General features: G+C 37.8%; 1 protein-coding gene across 4 annotated transcripts in view; it reads right to left on the bottom strand.

Moving 5' to 3' along the window:
* Arhgap15 (Rho GTPase activating protein 15) overlaps window positions 1-18,965 on the bottom strand; it is a 603,756-nt gene that overhangs the window by 481,531 nt on the left and 103,260 nt on the right. The window lies entirely within an intron of this gene.

The raw sequence follows: 18,965 nt of genomic DNA, 5'->3' as shown, positions 1-18,965 counted from the left end.
ACTACTACAAATAAAGAACACATCTTAAGAAAAGTTATTTATGAAAGAATAAACAGTCAGGCCCTCAGTAGACATTATCATATGGCAGAGCCAGAGAAAATAATAATAATAATAATAATAATAATAATAATAATAATATAATAATAATAATATAATAATAATAATAAAAGAACATTCTAGCTTGCTTTCTGTTAATATGATAAAACACTGACCAAAAGGAACTTGAAGTGGAAAAGGCTTATTTCAGTTACAGGCTACAGTTCATTATCCAGGGAGACCAAGGCAAGAACCTGGGGGCAAGACTTGAAACAGAGGCCAGAGTGGAATACTGGCTTGCTGCTGTCAGCTTGTTCTAGTAACTTCCTTATATATCCGAGACCCACCTTCCCAGAAAGCTAGTACTCTCATGGTCTTGGCCTTCTATATCAATTTATCAATTAAGAAATTGCCCCACAAACATGCTCACAGGCCATTCTGATGGAAACAGTTTCTCAATTGTAGTTCCTTCTCCCTAGGTGTGTCTAGGTTTGTGTCATGTCTAAAAACACAAAACAAAACTATGGTAGCATGATGAATTTTAAATTATCACAGAAAACTGATTATTTGAGTAATATTAAAACATCAAGGATGCTTTAGGATCCTTCACTACAGTAAGAAGAAGGAGGATCATGTGAACAATAGTTTAAATTATGCTTTGTTTACTTTAGAAGAGTCCCAGGCTTAAAAGACAATGACTAGGTACTAGGGAACAGAAAAGCCTCAGTGTTTAAGTACTGAACATCAGGACAAGCAGCTCAGAAAAAGTAGTAGAATGTATTTGAAATAGAATCGAGATTTCATTCAAGACGTTTGAAATTAAAGAACCCTTTAATAGAAAATGTATTTCTGATTCTACAGCATTGAAACTCAGGCAAAGGTAGCTAATGAGTGGCATGGATGAGGGAGTACACTGTAATAAAAACAAAGTTCATAAACTGACCAAATATGGATTTGAATCTAGGGATATTGATGCTATGTCTTTTGTGGGTGTGTCTTAGTTTGGGATTCTATTGCTGTGCAGAGACACCATGACCACAACTATGGTAATTTTTGTAAAGCAAAGTATTTAATTCAGGCTCATTTTCAGTTTCAGAGGTTTAGGACATTATTGTCATGGTGAGAAACATGTCAGCAAGCAGGCAGACATGGTCTGAGGAAGGATCCTAGATATCTACATTTTGATCCACCGGCAGCAGAAGGATACTGTGCAGCACGTTGGGTATAGCTTGAGCCCAGGAGAGCCACAGTGACACACTTTCTCCAATAAGTCCACACCTACTCCAAGAAGGTCTCCTAATAGTGCTGGTCTCTATGGGACAAGCATTTAAAGACATGAGCCTGTAGGGACATTCCTATATAAACTACCACAGCTGGTAACATCTACTACCACAGCTGGTAAACTCAGAAATGGAGAGAGAGAGAGAGAGAGAGAGAGAGAGAGAGAGAGAGAGAGAGAGCACTCTATTGAAGAGTTCCTGCCTCTGGACAGGAAAGCATACAAGTTTCTTTGTTGGAGCAATGTGAAGTCATTAAAAATTGATCCTGGGCCTTAGCCACTTCTGATTTTTATTATTCTCTTAGTCCATCTTCATCGGTTCTCAATAATCGCTGACAGAGTATTCTCTATTTTATTTGTCTTAGATTAAGCCTTTGGGTTTAGTTTTTCCATTTTATGGGCTATTTGGGGCACATAGTTTTGGTGTGTATTAGAAAGTGTCTCAGGCCAGACAGTCTTTTGCTTTACAGTGCTTTCTATGATAGACATTGGGCACATATGTGACAAATCATTGGGCCTCTTCTCTCTCTTTCAATCCTAGATGTGTTTTTAAACAAAACAAAGCTCAGAGTTTCTCAAGTAGGTTATGAGCTACCAGTTTTTATTTTGGATTAATTGCTGTTTTGGAATATGGACTGAGATTGTCCTTACAATTTTGAAACACAGAACACAAATTGGTTTAGAGGAATTAACTTTAACCTCATAACTTGTTTTGATTCTGGAAAATCGTTCATGGAGGAGGACAAAACTCACTTATCAATTTTCGTCTGGGAAAAATGATTTAGGAAGGAATACAGAGTTGATACCTGATCTCATTAGTATCTAAAGTATGGCCTCTGTCAACAAAGAAGAGAAGACTTTGATTATAGTATGTGGGTTTTTGTATATGAATATAAATGATGTTAATAATAACTGAAATTGCTACACAGTGAAATTTCTCAATATGTTATACGACAAATCAAACTGGATCCTCAGAAAAGTAAACCTTCATTGACAGTTGTAGTGCTAAAGTTTTCTAAAGGAAAACATGTTTTCTCCTTTAAAAAAAATAGACTTAGACTTATTTCTTAATCCAAACCTTTGTAGAATGAATCTGATAACTTCTTCATAGATTACTTGTACTTGCTGATTTTCACATTTATATTACCTATAGAGCTAATGGGATTTTCCCAAAGTTGACTCAATTCACTTCCATTGGCTGTCACTTTAGGTAATCGACCTTACTTGAACCACATGAAGGTACTCTCATAGGACCTTCCTAGAATTCCAGTTCTTCCCTCTTCATGGTCAGAGTGTGGGTGTGTTCTTAGCTCCTTTTGTGCATCAAGTGTAGCTTAAAATGCCATTCCTACAGGGATGTCTTCTGAGGAACTGTTAATAGTGAACACAGAATCTATGTTGGTCAAGCAAGTAAAGACTTTGATTCATGTATTTAAACCAAGGGGAATCAGGAAACTCAGAAGAAATAGGATGGAAATGTTATTTTTTCCTTCCCCTATGTACTCTGTTCCTTGAGTTTCTCCCTGTGACAGAAAGGTGATCTGCCCAGCACACTTGCCCAGTGAACCCTCCTGCCTTCTTGGACTGTCCAGTCGTAGTCAGTATTGTGATGAGCCCAGTGTGACATTTTCTACATTGTCTGTCTCATTTGTTTGTCACTTGTCAGTCTGTGTCTTGCATGTATACCTTTTCAAATAAGGCTGGTGCCTGAACGTTCCTTATAAAAGACACACAGACAGAGCTGTAATAACTGGCATTGCTTTTGTTGTGGCCCTATTAACACTATGTTGTAGTTGAGATAGCCAAAAGCTATCCAGCAAATAAAATGTGAACCAGATATCTGTAGCCTAGGTCATCTAACATAAAAGCATTACATTTATCCTATATGATATACCACTCCTCAGCAATTTCTGGTTCATAAGTCGCTTTTAAAAGCCTATATACATTTATTGTACAGTGGGTTTTTTCTCATGTACTGTAGGGAAAATGTTCATTTTATTCTAGAGGTACACAAGCTGGGAAACATGCATTATGCTGACCAAAGTGATAAAATACAAAGTCAAGTTTCATAATTAAAATAGTTTTCTAAGACAGCCTAAGGTGAGGTTTATTGAGGGATGGCAAACTATTATAAATTTATAATGCTTCCTATCAATTTAATTGATTTTTGTAGTTATTAAAAATTATGTAAGATACAGAATTTATTGTGGTTAATGGCCAAATCTTAAGAAAATGATGTCCAGTGAACACAGCTTCATTTACAGTAATATTGATCATTGGGTTTTTTTCTCATAAAATTTATGTTAATAGTACAATGGAACTTACTTTCCTCTTTTTTCTTTCTTTATCCCTGTAATCTCCAGATTTTCAACTGTAACCCTTTACTAGTTATTAAATGTATGATGGTGTACTCTGAAGCTGTTTTAGTGAAATTCAGTGGAGATAATTGTCCTGACTGCAGAAACACAATCATGAGATTCAAATACTTGATAGACACTCAAGATGGCTTTGCCAGGCTATGATGCTAAGATCTACACAGGCTTTTCCATTCTTCTGGGTCGTATTGACCAGGAGTCTGTGTGAGGGCTCAAGTCACTCTACAAAGATAAAAGTATTCTGTGATCATTTTGCACGATACTCAATAGTTCATGAACAGTGTTTTCATTGAAACTGTTTTCCTCTTTCTGCTCACTCCCATATTTTCCATAAGTTCATCTTGTTGTTGAGCTCACACTACAGTGAAATACAATTAGATCTGGTGATTACCTAATTAGTAGGAAACACATTTTTCGCATTGAAAGTAAACAATATTAAAGAAAGTAAAGAATTTATATGGAGCCTTTCACGCTTCTTTTTTATTTTCATTATTTGTTGTTGTCTTCAAGAATATAGCTGTATAGGTGGTTTGTGAAAGTTAATAGTTTATTGATTGTCTTTTAAAACTTCTATAGTTAGAAATAAACAGTTTAAAGGCTTGTATCTCATAGAAATGCACAGCAGCATGGCGGTTATCTGGTATCTCAAAGGAAGTAGTCAAATTTTAGTTAGATAAGAAATTCCAATTCAGGCACTAATCCCCACTGATAAGAGATTTAAAAATTAGATCTGTAGATTGTCATGGTAAAAACAGATCCTATGTATTCCTCAGTTTTTTCTCATCTCCTAAATAATCAAGCTTGCTGTTTTACAGAGGAGAATGTTATAGTAAAGGTCTGAATCCATCCCCAGGTACAGATTAACATTATCTTTTTCTTTAAGAGATGGTTCAGCAGTTAAGAGAACTGGCTGCTCCTCAAGAGAACCCAAGTTTAATTCCCAGAACCTACATGGCAACACACAACGGTCTGTAACTACAGGTCTAGGAGACCCAACATCCTTACACAGACAAGAATGCAGACACAGCACGAATGCATGCAAAATAAAGACAAAGAAGTAAAAAGAATCAATCTATTGAGTATGCACTCCTCAGGAAGGCAGGTCAACCTTAAGCTGTGCTAAAGATGTAGGAGGAATACTTATACCCTAAGATAACACTGGATACTTTTCTTTCCCCAGATTCTCACCTTCTGTCAGTTTCAATAGCCACCCTGAGGGTCTATTGTGATTCAGAAAGGCATAACATCTGTCTCTTCTTCTTGTCTTCCTTTAAGAAGCCTGCAGCATCTAAGCATGCTTTCTGAGGTACTCTGGGTTTCCTAGCTGTTCTCTGATGCTCTCCCATCCCTGTCCATCATGTGGCTGACCTCCCTGCCTACTTCATGGCATAGTGTTCTGTGTTTCACTTTTCCTCTAACCTCTCTCCCTTTTCCAGCAGTTGTGGAAATTTTCAGCTTGCTTGCCATGGAATTTTTTTGAAAGAATAAAACAATTATCTCCAGGCTTCCTTTTAAACCTGTTCTTAAAATTTATTATCATTGCTACCAAGAACCCCAAGAAGTAAGCCAAGTTTTCCCAGTAACATGTTGCAATTCACTACAATTTCCAGTGACACACAGGCCGGCACTACTGCAGATATGAAGTGCGAGACAGAAAATGTTCTTGTCTGTCTTGGCTCTGGAGTTCTCCCCTGCAGATTCATTAAGTTTTGTAAAACTGAGAGTTACAATGTTAGGTGTACTTTAAGAAAAATTAAAGAAGGTTTTTGCACTGCTAGGGGGCCTGCTGCATGACAGACAAGTGCTTACTGTTAACTCATGCCACTAGCCATAATTTTGAGTGTTGAGAGCTAGGACCTCATTGGTCCACACAGCCTCTTCATTTTGAAATAATTACTGTGCAGAAATTTACATTTTTAAAAAAAGTGAATGGTTTTACCCCCGTGGGTAGATCCATGCCTGGCCCATAGAATACTAGTCAAGGCCCTCCACACTCTCAACCTCAACCCATAAGTACAGTAAATGTACTTAAAGATTTCCTGACCTTCTTTGACTCAACACTCTCTGGACCTAGCAATAGCCGATCTGGCATAAAGAGGAAGTTTTAGATTCTCTTTTCCTTCCTCCTCCAGCAACAATTATTCTAGTCTATGAGCAAAATATAAGCTGTCAGCTTTCTGGAAAGAGATGTGTCTTCTGTAGGTTTTAGTTGATGTTTATTATTATTATACTTGTTCCGTGCACAAACAAAAGCTAAAAGGAGAAATAAGTTCTTTGGGTTTCTTGTACGGCATAGTGATTATACTTAATCTATTCAGTATGTGAATACTTACTCAGTATGTGAATAAATGCTTAATATGTGATACTGTAGAGAGTGTGCTTTAAATATTCTTACTATGAGTAAATTATGGGGGTAATATGTTCATTACTGTGATATAATCATTCCATGGTATATGTATATCAAACATCACCTTCAACATAAATACATAATTGTAGGTTAAGTTGGAGAGTGAGGAGGATGTATCTGGTGGAGCACTTGACCATCATATATGAGAGCCTTAAACTGATTTCTAGCAAAACAACTACAAAAAAAGCACACACACACACACACACACACACACACACACACACACATACACACACACACACACACATGAAAACCCACCAGAGCACAAGTGTATAGTTGTTATTTCTGATTAAAAAGTTGCACAACAGAACCAGACAGACCTTCAATACGAAAGCGTTGTATTGACTTTAGAAATTGTGGGGCATAAATATTCCTGAAAATATGTATAAGGTTCTAGAGTTTGTGTTTTCTGAATAGTATGTGGGGATTAAAGCAGAAACTATCTCACCTATCTAATTGAAGAAGGAGATCCACCTGGCCTGATCTGCCTGGATATGAAGACAACAGAAATTAATCCAGATGACCACAAGTATCCTGTGTGAATTTACTGAACAGGCGTCCTGTGTCTGCAGCTTGTGCTGGCCGAAAAGCTCACTTTCTACTAACAGCAGGGTCACTGTTCTTAGATTAGTTGTCCTTCCTTTCTCTTTCGCTGGCATGTCTAGAACACTGACCATCCTGCCACTGGTCCAAGACAGGTGAGGACATCAAACTATTCTGCTAGTGAGAGACAGCCTGAGGTTTACCAAAGTTATATTGATGACAAACAGCAATTGAGGAATTTTTCTTTTTCAATAAGACAAAGGCCTATGGCATGTCTGTCCTCAAGGTCTTACCCCAGTACCTATGCCAGGAATGGGTTTCATCTTGAGATGCTGGCCTTAAATCCAATCCAAAAATCTTTGGTTATTTCCATAACATCTGTGTCACTGCGGCATCAGAGGACATGTCTTGCCAGGCAGGTCATTGTCTTACCTCACTCAGAGGATTCACAGCTGGGTAAGGCTAATGACTAACTTTTCCTCCAGTTCAATGCATTACACTTTCCATGACTATTAAAACTAGAGAGTAGGGATGAAGTTCCTGGGTCAGTATTAACTTGATTTGTCCACGTGTTATGACCTTTGTGTTATGTATGAGGAGGTTTCAATGATAGAGCCTTATTGTCAAAGTTCTGGAGGGTAACAAAAAGCAATGGAAATACCAGTAAATTTTGGTTTTTATGAGACCCCAACTGACCATCAACTCAAAAAGAGAACCCATTTCTGATTCTGGGTATTTTATTTGTTTACCATGTAGTATGTAGTTATGGTATTGTGCCCCACCCATTATAAAGTAACTCAATTTAAACTATTTTATATGTGTGTATGTATATATTTAAGAGAACTTCTACAATGGTAAGTTCCCATATGACATTTTCAAGAAGCTTTTAATATCAGTTACCCCTCTCCGTATTCTTTCTTTTATCCTGACCTCCCACCCCCAACCTACTTAATCTTTCTGGTTTAATTATACTTCTTGCCCCTCATATATCTCTCTGGTACTCCTCTCTTGAAAGACCTTTCAATCTGCTTACTAGTTTCCTAACATCTATGAGTATGCAAAATGAAACACAAATATCTTAAAGATTCAAAGATAGCATCCCTATATGAGATAAAAATAATGCACTGTCTGCTATTTAGGGTTTAGGTTACCAAACTCAGAATGATTGTTCTTTCTCAATAGCTGAACAATATTGCATTGTGTAAATGGAGCACATTTTCATTATTCATTCGTAAGTTGATGGACATCTAGGCTGTTTCCATTTCCTGGCTATTATGGTTAGCACAGCAATGAACATAGATGAACAGTTATCTCTATAGTAAGATTTGGAGCCCTTTTGTGTACATGCCCAAGAAGTGGTATAGCTGAATGATGTTATATATCTATTTTAAGCTTTTGAGAAATCTCCACACCAATTTCCACAGAGGCTGCAGTTGTCTGCACTCCCACAAACCACAAATAAATGTTCTTCATTCACATACCCATGCCAGCATTTGCTCTTTGGTATTTTGTTTGATTCTATGCTTTTGGGTCTTAAATGTTCTGATTGGGTTGAGATGAACTCTAAAGGTAGTTTTAATTTGTGGAGGTGATTAAGCCCCTGCTGGGAAAGGTACATGAGTGTAATGCAGATGGATGTCCTTATGTCTTTATGTCCGTGGAGATATTTCTGCAGAATCTCCTGGCCTTTTCTGGGGGAGTGCTTGGTTCACTTTAACTTTACATTTGCGTGTTTTAATTTGTAATTGGAAGTCTTTACTTTCACACTTTCTATGACACACATTTCCTCAGAATCAAAAGGGAAAGAGAAAGAGAGAGAGAGAGAGAGAGAGAGAGAGAGAGAGAGAGAGAGAGAGAGAGAGAGAGAGAGAGAGAGAGAGAGATTGCCCTTCCTGGCATCCAGAACAGTGTCTGCATTTAGTGACTGCACATGGGATGGGGCAGCCTCCGGATGGCCCCTCCTTCAGTTTCTGCCCCACACATTAGTCTCCATATTTGCTCCCATGAGTATTTTGTTACTCCTTCTAAGAAGAACCGAAGCACCCACAATTTGGTCTTCCTTATTCATGGGCTTCATGTGGTCTGTGAGTTGTATCTTGGGTATTGGAAGCTTTTGGGCTAATATCTAATTATCAGTGAGTGTATACTATGTGTATTCTTTTGTGATTTGGTTACCTCACTCAGGATGATATTTTCTAGTTCCATCCATTTGCCTAAGAATTTCATGAAGTCATTGTTTTTAATAGCTGAGTAGTACTCCATTGTGGAAATGTACCACATTTTCTGTATCCATTCCTCTACTGAAGGACATCTGGGTGCTTTCCAGCTTCTGGCTATTATAAATAAGGCTGCTATGAACATAGTGGAGCATGTGTCCTTGTTATATGCTAGAGTATCTTTTGGGTATATGCCTAGGAGTGGTATAACTTGGTCCTCAGATAATACTATGTACAATTTTCTGAGTAACTGCCAAACTGATTTCCAGAGTGGTTGTGCCAGGTTGTACCACTGTACTGGCAATGGAGGGGTGTTCCTTTTTCTTTACATCCTCGCCAGCATCTGCTACCACCTGAGTTTTTTAATCTTAGCCATTCTGACTGGTGTGAGGTGGAATCTCAAGGTTGTTTTGATTTACATTTCCCTGATGACTATGGATGTTGAACATTTCTTTAGGTGCCCCTCGGCCATTCGAGTTTCCTCAGTTGAGAATTCTTTGTTTAGTTCTGTACCCCATTTTTAAATAGGCTTATTTGATTGTCAGGAGTACAATTTCTTGAGTTCTTTGTATATATTGGATATTAGCCCTCTATCAGATGGAGGATTGGTAAAGATCTTTTCCCAATCTTTTGGTTACCATTGTGTCCTATTGACAGTGTCCTTTGCCTTACAGAAGTTTAGCGATTTTTATGAGGTCCCATTTGTCAATACTTGATCTTAGAGCGTAAGCCATTGGTGATCTGTTCAGGAACTTTACTCCTGTGCCCAAGTATTTGAGGCTATTCCTCACTTTCTCTTCTATTAGTTTAGTATATCTGGTTTTATGTGGAGGTTCTTGATCCACTTAGACTTGAGCTTTGTACAAGGAGATAAGAATGGATCAAATTGCATTCTTCTACATGCTGACCACCAGTTGAACCAGCACCATTTGTTGAAAATGCTATCTTTTTTACACTGGATGGTTTTAGCTCCTTTGTCAAAGATTAAGTGACCATAGGTGTATAGGTTCATTTCTGGGTCTTCAATTCTATTCCATTGATCTTCCTGCCTGTCTCTGTACCAATACCATGCTGTTTTTATCACTATTGCTCTATAGTACAGCTTGAGGTCAGGTATGGTGATTCCCCAAGAAGTTCTTTTATTATTGAGAATAGTTTTCAATATCCTGGTTTTTTTGTTATTCCAAATGAATTTTCAAATTGCTCTTTCTATCTCTAGGAAGAATTTAGTTGGAATTTTGATGGAGATTGAATTGAATATGTAAATTGCTTTTGGCAAGATGGCCATTTGTACTATATTAATCCTGCCAATCCATGAGCATGGGAGATCTTGCCATCTTCTGAGATCTTCTTCAATTTCTTTCTTCAAATTCTTGAAGTTCTTGTCATAGAGAACTTTCATTTGCTTGATTAGATTCACACCAAGGTATTTTATGTTATTTGTGACTATTATGAATGGTGTCATTTCCCTAATTTTTCTCTCAGCCTGTTTATCTTTTGAATAAAAGAAGACTACTGATTTGTTTGAAGTAATTTTATATTCAGCCACTTTGCTGAAGTTGTTTATCAAGTTTAGGAGTTTTCTGGTGGAACTTTTGAGGTCATTTAAATATACTATCATATCATCTGCAAATATTGATATTTTGACTTTGTTGTTTCCTATTTTATCCCTTTGCTCTCCTTTTGTTTTCTAAATTCTCTGGCTAGGAGTTCGAGTAGGTATAGGAATAGGTAGGGAGAGAGTGGGCAGCCTTGTCTAGTCCCTAATTTTAATAGGATGCTTCAAGTTTCTCTCCATTTGGTTTGATGTTGGCTACTGGTTTGCTGTAAATTGCTTTTACTAAGTTTAGGTTTGGGCCTTGAGTTCTTGATCTTTCCAAGACCTTTACCATGAAGGGGTGTTGAATTTTGTCAAATGCTTTCTCAGTATCTAGTGAGATGATCATGTGGTTTTTTTTCTTTGAGTTTATTTATATTGTTGATTACATTGATGGATTTACTTATACTGAACCATCCTTGCATTCCTGAGATAAAGCCTACTTGATCACGATGGATGATTGTTTTGATGTGTTCTTGGATTTGGTTTATGAGAATTTTATTGAGTAATTTTGCATAGATATTCATAAGGAAGATTGGTCTGAAGTTCTCTTTCTTTGTTGGGTCTTTGTGTGGTTTAGGTATGAGCTTAATTGTGGCTTCTTAGAATGAATCGTGTAGTGTTCCCTCTGTTTTTACTTTTGTGGAATAGTTTGAAGAGAATTGTTATTAGGTCTTCTTTGAAGGTCTGATAGAATTCTGCACTAAAACTATCTGGTCCTGGGCTTTTTTTGTGGGGAGACTTTTAATGAGTGTAGGTATTTTTGTATGAGATATGGGACTGTTTAGATGGTTTATCTACCTCTGATTTAACTTTGGTACCCGATATCTGTCTAGAAAATTGTTTATTTCATCCACGTTTTCTAGTTTAGTTGAGTATAGGCTTTTGTAGTAGGATCTGAAGAATTTTTTTTAATTTCCTCAATTGCTGTTGTTATATCCCTCTTTTCAGTTATGATTTTATTAATTTGGATACTGTCTCTGTGCCCACTGGTTAGTCTGGCTAAGTGTTAATCTATCTTGTTGATTTTCTCAAAGAACCAGCTCCTAGTTCTGATGTTTCTTTGTACAGTCCTTTTTGTTTCTGTTTGGTTGTTTTCAGCCCTGAGTTTGATAATTTCCTGCAGTCTACTCCTCTTGGGTGGATTTGCTTCTTTTTGTTCTAGAGCTTTCAGGTGTGCTCTCAAGCTGCTAGTATATGCTCTCTCTAGTTTCTTTTTGTAGGAACTCAGAGCTATGAGTTTACCTTTTAGCACTGGTTTCATTGTATCCTATAAGTTTTGGCATGATATGCCTTCATTTTCATTACATTCTAAAAAGTCTTTAATTTCTTCCTTGACCAAGTTATCACTGAGTAGAGCGTTGTTCAGTTTCCATGTGTATGTGGGATTTCTATTGTTTTTTGTTGTTATTGAAGACCAGCCTTTGTCCATGGTGATCTGATAGCATGCATGAGATCATTTCAATCTTGTATCTGTTGAAGCCTGTTTTTGTGACCAATTATGTGGTCTATTTTGGAGACGATATCATGAGCAGAAGCTATATTCTTTTGTTTTAGGATGAAATGTTCTATAAATATCTGTTGAATCCATTTGATTCATAACTTCTGTTAGTTTCACTGTGTCTCTGTTTAGTTTCTGTTTCCATGATCTGCCCATTGCTGAGAGTGGGGTGTTAAAGTCTCCTATTATTATTGTGTGAGGTGCAATGTGTGCTTTGAGCTTTAATAAAGTTTCTTCTATGAATGTGGGTTCCCTTGCATTTGGAGCATAGATATTCAGAATTGAGAGTTCATCTTGGTAGATTTTCTTTTTTTTTCTTTTGATGAGTATAAAATGTCCTTCGTCATCTTTTTTTGATAACTTTTGGTTGAAAGTAAATTTTATTTGATATTAGAATGACTACTTCAGCTTGTTTCTTGGTACCATTTGCTTAGAAAATTGTTTTTCAGCCTTTTATTCTAAAGTGGTTTCTGTTTTTGTCACTGAGGTGTGTTTCCTGTATGCAGCAAAATGCTGGGTCCTGTATATGTAGCCAGTCCATTAGTTTATGTATTTTTATTGAGGAATTGAGTCCATTGATGTTAAGAGTCCATTGATGTTGCTTCCTGTTACTTTTGTTATTAGAGGTGGAATTATGTTTGTATGGCTATCTTCTTTGGAGTTTATTGGAAGACTACTTTCTTGCTTTTTCTAAGTTGTAGTTTCCCTCCTTCTATTGGAATTTTGCATCTATTATTCTTTGCAGGGCTGGATTTGTGGTTGGATATTGTGTAAATTTGGTTTTTTTCATGGAATACCTTGGTTTCTCCATCTATGGTAATTGAGAGTTTTGCTGAGTATAGTAGTCTGGGCTGGCATTTGTGTTCCCTTAGGGTCAGTATGACATCTGTCTAGGATCTTCTGGCTCTTATGGTCTCTGGTGAGAAGTCTGGTGTAGTTCTTACAGGTCTGCCTTTATATATTACTTGACATTTTCCCCTTACTTCTTTTAATATTCTTTCTTTGTTTTGTACATTTGATGTTTTGATTATTACATGATGGGAGAAATTTCTTTTCTAGTCTAGTCTATTTGGAGTTCTGTAAGCTTCTTGTATGTCTATGGGAATCTCGTTCTTTAGGTTAGGGAAGCTTTCTTCCATAATTTTGTTGAAGATATTTACTGGCCCTTTAAGTTGGGAATCATTGGTCTTTATCTATTATCCTTAGATTTGGTTTTCACATTGTGTCCTGGACTTCCTGGATGTTTTGGATTAGGAGCTTTTCACATTTTGCATTTTCTTCAAAAGTTGTGTCAGTGTTTTCCATGGTATCTTCTGTACCTGAGATTCTCTCTTCTATCTTTTGTATTCTGTTGGTAATGCTTGTGTCTATGACTCCTGATCTCTTTCCTAGGTTTTCTATTTCCAGGGTAGTCTCCCTTTGTGATTTCTTTGTTGTTTCTACTTCCATTTTTATGTCCTGGATGGTTTTGTTTAATTCCTTCACCTATTTGGTTGTGTTTTCTTGCAATTCTTTAAGATATTTTTGTGTTTCCTCTTTAAGGGCTTCTACTTGTTTACCTGTGTTCTTCTGTATTTCTTTAAGGGAACTATTTATATCCATCTTAAAGTCCTCTATCATCATCATGAAATGTGATTTTAATTATGAATCTTTCTTTTCCGGTGTGATGGGGTGTCCAGGACTTGCTCTGGTGGGAGAACTGGGTTCTGATGCTGCCAGGTAACCTTGTTTTCTATTGCTATGTCTTGCACTTGCCTTTTGCAACCTGGTTACCTCTAGTGCTACTTGCACTCACTGTCTTTGACTGGAGCCTGTCTGTCCTATTATCTTGGTTATGTCAGAATTTCTCAGAGTCCAGCTGTCTCTGTGATCCTGTGATCCTGAAATCCTAGTTGTAAGAGCTCCTAGGAGTCAGGTTGCCTCTGGGATCCTGAAATCATATGATCCTGTATGTGTTAGAGCTCCTGGAAGTCCAGTTTCCTCTAGGTGTTGTGGGATTGGTTGCAGAGTAACTGCTCTGAGTTCAGTGAATTCTGTAGTATGGATCAGGATATGGTGTCTTCTAGGCACAGACCAACTAGGATTCTGCCCCAGCAGCTAGATAACAACTTTTTAAACTATCAAGGAAGTAACTGTGGGTGTGGTGGTTTGAAAGCCTTCAAAGCCCCATAGGGAGTACAGCTTTTAGGAGATGCAGCTTTGTTGAAGGAAGGGTATCACTGGAGGTGGGCTCTGAGTTCTCAGATAGTCAAGCATGCATAGTGTGGTACTCTTTTCCTGCTGTCTACTGATCCTTATGCATGACTCTGGGCTACCATGCCATCACCATATCTACCTGTTTCCTACCATGATGATAATAGACTGAACCTCTGAAACTGTAAGCCAGCTCCAATTATATGTTTTCCTTTATATGAACTACAGTAGTCATGGTGTCTCTTCACTGCAATAGAACACTGACTAAGAGAGTGGGTGTCATGAGAAATTTGGCTACTTTTGCTTTTGGATGTTCAGTGAAAAAATATTTCAAAATGAAATTGCAATGATGATGTTTTTGGCAACATTTGCCTGTGCTGTGTCACAGGTCTTCGCCTCAACCTTACTTCTTCTGAGCTTGCAGCACGCATAAGCACTCTGCAATGCACATGTATTCATACCCCTAAAGCCAGCAAAAGCTGCCTAAGAGTACTCAGCTGACATTTAAGACTGATATAATGAGGGATGGTGGTCCCACAGGACATTCTAAAGGGCCCAATCCTCACAGAAACACAAGGGGAATCTTATGAAAACTGACTACTCACACTTTCCTATCATTCTCAGGTCAGTATAAAATTAACGTACCCCTGAACTGAATTGTTTGTACAGGGCTTGATTTTTATAAAACTCAACTTTGATTTGTTTATTTGAATTTCATTTTAATATAATCACCAAAAGAATTTTGGCCATAAAAGTGTGACAAAATTCCTACCTCTTTCCAAAATGTCTCTAAATAATATTCCTGCTATTTTGTACTACTTAGTTATACAAACTGGCATCCTCAGAATTGATGATTATAAAATCAAAACATCTATCAAGTCTCAAAAAAATGCTCTACGTCTTATAGTATCAAGTGCTCAACCAAGATTTAGATATTTATGTTAAAAAAATAAACACATACATCTTATTATGCAAATTTGCTCCAATTTTAATAAACAGTAAAATTATATGCATACCAAAGAATTGTGATAAAATAAATTTCTCTGATTTATTATCAGTGAATTTTTGATTTGTATGCTTATTTTATATTCCTGTATACCTGAGAAGCCCTGGTCTGGAGCTGGTGTTCTTACACTTATAACACATGCATAGTTTATTATAATAGGCTTATTTATGGGCCTGTCATTTCTACCATATCACCACACTGTGAGAGGAAGAGTCATATATTATTTATTTAGATTTCTCTTTGATTAAAATGATCATGTGATGCCTGGTAGGACTTATTGATTATTCATAGAATAAATAAGTGAGTGGGGACTCTACATTTAAAAAGTTATTCTTTCTTTTGTCAGTTTTTGTCGTTATTTCTGGAGCAACTAGAAGGAGTCCTATTCAGAAATCCTTACTTGAGGAGTTCATAAAGTTCCACCTCTCCCTAAGAGCTCTAGGCATTTCATAGTTGCTAAGCAAAGGAGTCAAATCTCTCAGTGGTGTAGCCACTGGTACATTGCTTTTCAAATAGATAACCACTGACCATACTCTTGTAGATGGACCCAATTGAGTATAGTTGATCACATACAAGAAAGGATACTCCATTGTGTAAATGTACCACATTTTTTCTATCCATTCCTCTGTTGAAGGACATCTGGGTTCTTTCCAGCTCTGGCTATTATAAATAAGGCTGCTATGAACATAGTGGAGCGTATGTCCTTGTTATATGTTGGAGCATCTTCTGGGTATATGCCCAGGAGTGGTATAGCTGAGTCCTTGGGTAATGCTATGTGCAATTTTCTGAGGAAGTGCCAGACTGATTTTCAGAGTGGAAATCATCTTACAATCCCACCAACAATGGAGGAGTGTTCTTTCTCCACATCCTCACCAGGGTCTACTATCACCTGAGTTTTTGATCTTAGCCATTCTTACTGGTGTGAGGTGGAATCTTAGGGTTGTTTTGATTTGCATTTCCCTGATGACTAAGAATGCTGAACATTTCCTTAGGTGCTTCTTGGCCATTTGACCTTTCTCAGCTGAACATTTTGTTTAGCTCTGTAGCCCATTTTTAATAGGGCTATTTGGTTATCTGGAGTCTAATTTCTTGAGTTCTTTGTATATATTGGATATTGAAAACAATGAATTTAAGAAATTCTTATGTAAATGGATGGAACTAGAAAATATCACCCTGAGTGAGGTAATCCAATCACAAAAGAATACACATGGTAGTCACTCACTGATAATTGGATATTAGCCCCAAAGCTTGAAATACCCAATATTCAACTCACAGACCACATGAAGCTCATGAAGAAGGAAGACCAAGTTTGGGTGCTTCGGTCCTTCTTAGAAGGAGTAACAAAATACTCAAGGGAGCAAATATGGAGGCAAAATTTGGAACAGAAACTGAAGGAGGGGCCGTCTGGAGACCATTCTACCTGGATATCTATCCCATGTGCAGTCACCAAAGGTAGAAGTAATGTGGATGTCAGGAAGTACATGCTGACAGGAGCCTGATATAGCTGTCTCCTTAGAGGTCTGCCAGAGTCTGAATATTCAGAGTAAGATACTCACAGCTAACCATTGAACTGATCAAGGGGTTCCCAATGGAAGAGTTAGAAAGAAGACTGAAGGAACTGAAAGGGTTTGTGGCCCCATGAGAAGAGCAACAATACCAACCAATCAGGTATACCACCAGCCTGGGAGCACATAGGGAGGGACCCATGACTTCAGCTGTACATGTAGGGGGGGGGATGGCCTTGTTGGCATAGGTGGGAAAGTAGATCCTTGGTTCCATGAAGGCTGGATGCCCAGTGGGGGGTTTTGAGGGTAGGGGGTGGGAGTGGGGGGTAGGTGGGTGTACATCCTCATAGAAAACAGGAAAGGTTACAAAAGCGAGAGGGGTCTTATTGATTCTCTTGTATACTGTAAGTGGTTCAAATGGAGAGAGAAAGAGTAAGAAAACCTGACAGTGGGATTATGATCAAAGGCTACTATAGGTGTGTGAAAGTGGGAAAGAATAAATACATTCTTAAGAATCCTCTTTACAAGGCTGCTCATGCATGGGACTTGATTGATCAAGCATGTGCATCTCTATTGGCCCATGAACACAGTCCAGTGTTTCCCCATACATCAAACAGGAACTCTAAAGTCACAAAACACAGCAAGTACCTAGGGGTGAACTTGGAAATCAGCTAAAAGAGTTTACTGAAATTGTCCAGGAACAAAATTCTATAACTACATCAGAAAAATACAATGTTTTAGTCAAGGTTCCACAGGAACACTCAACTGGCAGCAGGAGCTGAGACAATAGCAGTGAGTGCTCCTACTTGGAAGCAAAGATTTTACTCTTGCGTGGAGGGTGATCCATGAACCTAGGAGAATCGTTTCCCTCTTGTTTGGGTCCCACTATAAGTTCAGCTCCTTTCAGATCTATCACACACGTCATACTCATTGTCAGTATATGTTTGTTCAAAGAAGTCATTTAGTTTATTCTGTGATAGAGACGCCTAGATTATATACCAATATCACATTTTAGAGCCTTGCCTTTGTAGCACATTGACAAGCTCACAGCTTGTTCCCTTAAGGCCTATTTTATCCTGTATTTCAACTGGATAAAGAAGTTCATTTGTTTTGTAGTGCATGTATTCCATCCATTCTTAGTCCTTGTTCATGGTTTTCATTTCCCAGTGTTTTCTGCCTGCAACTCCTATATGCAGAAGTGACAGCCATCTCTCAAGGACCAATTCAAGCCCTTCACAGATGTTAGCACTCCTTCCTTTAAACCTTGAAGAAAAAAATAGAAGAGAAAGAAACAAACACAGAAACAAACATCTATTCTGTTTCCTGTTTCATCTCATCGTTATTGGCACAGATTTGCTAAGGCAAAGTCTCTATCTTGATTATATCTCTATGCTGTATATGCAGCCTTAACGAGCAAGCTGTTCATTGTGGGATTTCAATACATATTCTGATGAAGCCTTTTCCCACCAAGGCTGATATAAATAGCACAAACCTGATTAACTGACTGCATACTCACATTAAAGTGAAGTGGATTATAATGAGTCGAAGTGTTATTTGGATCAGCTCTCCCACTGAAAACAATGAAAACTGTTGGATTAAAAAATATCTTTTAAAAATTACTTCAGAATTGAAAGTCTCAAATGATAGAGGGAAGGTCATGATAAAGTTTTTAATTTGGGTGTGTGAAGTGGGACTCTAAAACAGACAGGGAAACTAAGTATCAAAATAATATAACTTCATGTTCTTCTGAGGTCATTTATTTATACTACACATTTGAGCTTTGTTCTACCTCACAGTGTAATAGAGCAAAGTCCTTCCCCAGAACTTATGAAAGGATAAGCAAGAACAAGTATTGAAACTGTGATGGTTTGTATATGCTCTGCCCAAGGAATGGCACTATTAGAAAGTATGGCCTTGTTGGAGTAGGTGTGTCAGTGTGGGCATGGGCTGCCTGGAAGACCATCTTCTCCTACCAGCTTTCAGATGAAGAAGCAGAACTTTCATCTCTGCTTGCACCATGTCTGCCTGGATTCTGCCATATTTCTGCACTGGTGATAATGAGCTGAACTTCTGAACCTGTAAGCCAGCCCAAGCTAAATATTGTCCTTATAAGAGTTGCCTTAGTCATAGTGTCTGTTCACAGCAGTAAAACCTGAACCAAGACAGAAATTGCTAATTGTTTTCTGTCTCTCTCTGTCTCTGTATCTCTCTGTCTCTTTCTGTATCTCTGTCTGTCTTTGTCTCTGTCTGTCTCTGTCTGTCTCTCTCTCTCTCTCTCTCTCTCTCTCTCTCTCTCTCTCTCTCTCT

The sequence above is a fragment of the Grammomys surdaster genome, unplaced genomic scaffold, assembly GCF_004785775.1.
Source record: "Grammomys surdaster isolate TR1022 unplaced genomic scaffold, NIH_TR_1.0 125888, whole genome shotgun sequence".
In the NCBI taxonomy this organism is placed as follows: domain Eukaryota; kingdom Metazoa; phylum Chordata; class Mammalia; order Rodentia; family Muridae; genus Grammomys; species Grammomys surdaster.
The sequence above is the reverse complement of the archived record's forward strand: the minus strand, read 5'-3'. Positions and strand labels throughout refer to the sequence as shown.